Below are 5,866 nucleotides of genomic sequence, written 5' to 3'. Positions count from 1 at the left end.
TTTTAGAGCAGTGCTCCTTGGGGTAAGTTACCCTTAATACATGTAGAGTTTAATGTCCACCTTCAGTAGCTAGACTTTGTGTCACTGACAATGGGCCAATCTACCTGGGAGACAGATTCCATTCAGCATCAGCAACAATGTACCAGATGTGAGATGAAGAGCTAACACAGCGCAAAGGCATGATCAGCAGTTTAGAGGTATTTTAGACATTCAACACCAACACATTTTTTTTTGTTAACTCTAATTTTTGTTTACACTAACAACTCATGTTCTAAAGTACCATATATTGTATTTCGTTCTGATCTTACACCAATGAAGAGCTTGACTGTTATTGCTGTTACCAATATATTAAAAGAAAAAAGTTAATCTTTCCTGATTTCATTTGCTATGTATCTATGTCTAGCTGCTCTTTGAGAATCATGAACAAAACACATCCATAGACAATGCAAAGCAACTACTGTCATCAAGTTAGACTGTGCTGCAGTCAGCAATGGTTGTGCGTGGAAGCCTGTTGATAATGAGAACGAACAAGATAGGGAATAATAGATACTCTTACTGTTTTTATCAGCATTTTATTGCATGTTATTCAAATCAAAACCTTCCCGAGTTTGACAGAACAAAATAAAAGCATGTCATGATGAATGTGTAAATGACTCAATAACCTTTAGCTATCAGTCACTTGGTATGGTTTTTTTTTGTTGTTTTTGTTGTTGCTGTTGTTTAGGTAAGTTGCAAAGTAAGTAATAAAAACACATCACAAAGGAGAAGTAGTTTCTATAAAGACAGTATCAATTGGAGTGTATCCTGCTGACAGCTCCTTTCTATTCTGACAGGATGGTGACCAACTAATTATGTACAAATGATCAAATTAAAATCCCATTTTACCGCATTCATTTTTCAGAGTGAATTTGGTGCCTTCTTCCCCATCATGTGTTTCTTTGTATTCTTCTCTGGTTTCGTTAGGATTATATAACATTTGGGTATGAAGATGCAAATTAGCAGTCCAAAACTGGAAGCAAGTATAGCAAATATTTCTACAGCAACACTGAACTTCCCAGGAGAGCTGACATATGCTGGGACAAATGTAATCCATACTGCACAGAATATCAACATGCTGAAAGTGATAAACTTGGCCTCATTGAAATTATCGGGCAGTTTTCGAGCTAAAAATGCAAAAATAAAACATAAAATAGCCAAAACTCCTATATAACCAAGCACAGCCCAAAAGCCTATAGCTGAGCCTAGAGCACACTCCAATGTGATCTTGTCTTTAATTTCTTTAAAATTCTTAAATGGAAAAGGAGGAGAAGTTGTTAGCCAGATGATACATATGTTAATTTGAATAAGAGTGAATGCTGTAACACAGAGTCTCTGCTGTGTCTGCCCAAACCATTTTTTAACATTACTACCTGGACGTGTAGCTCTGAAGGCCATTAAAACAACCATAGTTTTTCCCAGAAGACAAGAGATACAGAGGACAAAGGTGATGCCAAATGCTACATGTCGGAACATGCAGGACCAATCAGAGGGCTGACCAATGAAGGTCAGAGAACACAGAAAACACAGAATTAAGGAGAAGAGCAGCAGGAAGCTCAGTTCAGAGTTGTTTGCCCTGACAATAGGAGTTTTCCTGTACTTGAAGAAAATAAGTATCACACCAATCGTCATGCATGCTCCGAATAAAGATGCTGCAGTAAGCAGAGCTCCCATAATGTCTTCATATGATAGAAACACTGCTTCCTTCTTTATACAGGTATCTCTTCTTTCATTTGACCAAAACTCATGTAGACATCTCACACAGGTGACTGAATCTGGAAATGAATATTGAAGTAAATGTTACTCTTACTGAGTATAATAGTTTATGCCTGCATTTGCATCTACAACAACATCCATGTAATATTCTACTGGTACTGTACAGTCAGAAGATGATAACCAACAAATATACTCAGTGACTGCTACACTGTTTTGTGGTTAGGTGAGGATGGATAAATGAGACATTTAAAGTGTTCAATAGCTCTTGTGATTATGGCATATTTTTTGTTTACATTTTAAAGCAAAGTGCATAATGTTATAATTTCTTTCCAAGGAGCACAGAAGTAGAAATGTTCATATACAAATTCATAAAGCTCTGCATACACCTCTGTTTTTTGGATATAAAAATTGGCAATGAAAACAACCTCAAATACTATTTTGGGACCTCATTTCTGTTATTGAGAGGAGAAAAAAATGAACTCAATGAACTCAATTATTTTCCATCAACAACAAACACCAGCTACTATTGAGAGGCCTAAACAAGAATTATCATGTCACAGTAAGAAAGTGGACTACTGTATGTATAAATATGATTTTGTAAGCCGCCAAAATAAATACAGAAAATAAAGTGAACTTATGCAATTTAGCACAGACTACTTTTTGATTTCTTCACGTAGTTCATCTTTCTGAACTACTCCACTTATACAATCCCAACAGAGCACTTGGATCGTCCAATCACATGCTCAACCTAGGTCTCAACTTAAGTCAAGAAGTGATCGGGCCTTTGCAACCGTGGCACCTAGACTCTGGAATAACCTCCCTGTTCATATTCATACCGCCGAGTCTATCCAGTCTTTTAAATCTCATCTTAAAACCCATCTTTTGATTCTAACTAGTTGGCTGTTCTAGCTTGTTGTGTTGTTACCTATTGTTTGTTGTGCTGTTTTATTGTTTTGTCTTAATTTTCTCATGCTTTTACTGACTGTGAAGCACTATGGTCAACATTGTTGTTTTTAATATGTGCTATACAAATACATTTTGATTGATTTTTTTATTATTTTGGTTGTATTGGATTATTATAAGGCATCAGTCCTTATTTTGACAGTGCAGCATCATTTATAAAATGACAAGTATCTCTTGTTATTTTATATTGGTTACTGGTATGAAGTGTGTTAAAATACCAGAAATGGTCTGAAAACCACGCAAACATTTCTTATTGTGTTCATAGAGCTACAAACTGGAGCAATGTTCTTGATCATGTCTTTATCTTTCTACAAATGAAAATAAACATAATAAAAATTCAACATGAAATATATGGTAAAGATGGGATTTAATTTACATTTCTATATGTGGCTTTACTGTTCATAGTTTAAGAAGGCGATCTGGATGCTGATGTTATCTGCAGTAAATATAAACCAATTATTTAATTTTAAAAACATAGTTTAAAATGATTCAGAAATTCTCCAGTGAGCTTCTAACATGTGTTGGAAGTATTTATAACTGACAATAACTTGCCAATGAAATGCAAAAAGCCTTAAAAAAAATATCACCACACCTGTAACGTTGCTGATTTCTCCCTCTGCACATCTTATGCAGTCATAGCAGCAAACAGGCCTTCCTTTCTGGAGAACCTTGCGTGTTCCTGGGGGACATTTCTCACTGCAAACTGACAAAGGCACCTGGATGAATTTTAAGTAATTTATTAAAATTTAAGCATTAAAATAATGACAATAATAATGCAAAATAATTTAAATACAAACTGATATCTTAAAAGTAAAATAGAAGGGAAAATGTATCGCAGCATACCTGCTTTGAGTTTTTTGCCCAAATTAAAGCCTTGCTTTGCAGATGTAGCTGTTTTTCTACAGCTAATGATGTATCATACAGACCAACTGTTACAAACTCCACAATTCCGTTTTCTCTTGGCTGCCAGTTTATAATGTCATACTTTGCTGCTGGATCTCCATTCTCATTAAAGTAAACCTCATCTCCTTCCTTTGTTGTGAAGTGACTCTTTCGTATGTGTTGTAGAATCTAAGACATATGACATAGCTAAATTAGTTTTGACAGATATGCTGAAAACGGACTGGCTGAAGAATATGAAAGAAACCATTTCTTTAAATTAAAACTATTTTCTTGCCAATGTGACTTAATATGAAAAATATAATTTAAGCTAGTAAAAAGCTCACCATGAATGGATCTAGCTGCACATTTTTGTTACATGTTTTGTTACAACTCAGGATATTGTGAAGTGCATGGGCCACTGCATACACTCCTTTGTAGACATTGTTAAAGATAGGCATGAGAGACATGTCAATGAAGCTGTTTTGAACTCCAGTCATGTCTTCATGTCCAGTACACTCTCTCTGAATGTCTGATGATGACTTCAAGTCCTTGAATTTACAACTAAATAGTGTCTCCCAGAACTCGGTAAACAGTTGGGTATTAGACGAATTCAGTGGCTTCTCAGTCAGTATGAAATTTCTTAGGCCACTGAGATGTGCTATGGGAATGGAAAGACCTATGGCACCATCCAGTATGTGATGTATGTCCATTTCTGCAGTTTGTGAATCAAATATCCAAGACTCAGTGCCTACCCACTGATACCCAGACAAGTTATGGTACAAGAACTCATGTAGAAGCACATTCAAATCTGGACGGGAAAGGAAAGTAACAATCACCTTGGAGGTTGAAGCCTTTATAATTTCAATTATCCTTTGTATTTTGGCAGATGGATCTGTTCTAAAGAAAGATACTGAATACTCCAAACAGATGCCCAGCTGCTGTGCAGTTTCTGTGAATGTGGCCATGCCATTATTTCCATAATCACTGTTGGTTCTGATAGCTCCAACCCAAGTCCATCCAAAATGCTTGACCAAATGGGCCAGGGCTCTGCTCTGGTAGTAGTCACTGGGTATTGTTCTGAGGAAGGATGGGTACTTGGTTTTGTCACTGAGACAAGCACATGTGGCCAAATGGCTGATCTAAGAGAGTACAAAATTTATATATATATAAAAATGACAAAAAAATCTATCTATCTGTCTTTAGATATAAAGAAAGAAGTCTACACACCACTGGTAGAAAAAAAGGTCCGGTGACAGTAGCTAACGCTATTGTTGTAGAAGAAGAGGTTGCTCCTATTATGGCCTGTACATGTGCAGATGTGGTACATGGTGTCTTTGACGGTACAGACACATTACCATTAGCCAAAGCTAGTGTAACTCCTACACTTCTTGCAACATTGTCACAAGTATCATAGATTTTATAACCCAGAGAGATTCCTGGCAGTAGGTCTGTACTTTTATTAATCTCCTCAATGGCAAAAAGCATAGCCTGGGCAAACTGCAAATCTCTGAAATTTAAACTTAATTGAGACGATAATAGACACTTATGAATAATTTGCTTTGCATCATGTTTTTTAAAACAGAGACTAATAATTATGTATAAATCATTAAACAGCAACATAAGCATTTCAAACAACAATATTTGATGCAAACAATTTATAAAACTGAGAACATTAAAATATTTATCAAGTCTTATTAGCATCTACATATTTCAAGCAGATTCTTTTAAACTAAATTAATTTCTGCGGTGTCATTTACCTGGCGCATTGTAGTGGCAGAGGTTTATTCATGTAGGAATCCTTTCTCTCTTTCCAGCTTGTGTGAAAAGAGAACATACCCCCCAGTATAATATCCCCATTCTTAGATAGCACTGGGTTCTCAGGATCTCCTCTCTGTCTGCACACTGGCTCCTCAGCATGAGAGACAGATGCCACCAACAACAGTTGTAGAAATGCCCATCCCTGCTCTGGCCATTTCTGTGTTGATGTCATTTCTTGAGCTAAGCCACTTAGTGGCATTAAAAGTATCTTGATGAAAATGAAAGTGTACTGGTATTTATACCTTTCAGTGCAACATTAGAAATAATATAATAGTAACAGTTATTCTCTATAGACCTACAGGGTTGGGCACAAGGAGGGACCTGCCCTAATTTGTATTTTAATGTATCATGTATGTATCACACATATCCCCATTTAAATATGTAACAGTGCAAAACTTCTTAAAAATAAATATGCACAAAATTTTTTTTGCGCATGTGAAATGTGCATTGA

The 5,866-nt window shown here is 36.0% G+C and overlaps 1 pseudogene; it reads right to left on the bottom strand.

The window, feature by feature from the left end:
* Nucleotides 1-623: 623 nt before the first annotated feature.
* Nucleotides 624-5,097, bottom strand: LOC147314698 (extracellular calcium-sensing receptor-like; annotated as a pseudogene).
* Between the last annotated feature and the right edge of the window lie 769 nt (nucleotides 5,098-5,866).

This window comes from Aulonocara sp. 'chitande type north' Nkhata Bay, linkage group LG14, assembly GCF_057382095.1.
Source record: "Aulonocara sp. 'chitande type north' Nkhata Bay isolate Kocher_YH1m ecotype deep benthic linkage group LG14, A_spYH_male_GT1.1, whole genome shotgun sequence".
Taxonomy (NCBI): domain Eukaryota; kingdom Metazoa; phylum Chordata; class Actinopteri; order Cichliformes; family Cichlidae; genus Aulonocara; species Aulonocara sp. 'chitande type north' Nkhata Bay.
The sequence above is the reverse complement of the archived record's forward strand: the minus strand, read 5'-3'. Positions and strand labels throughout refer to the sequence as shown.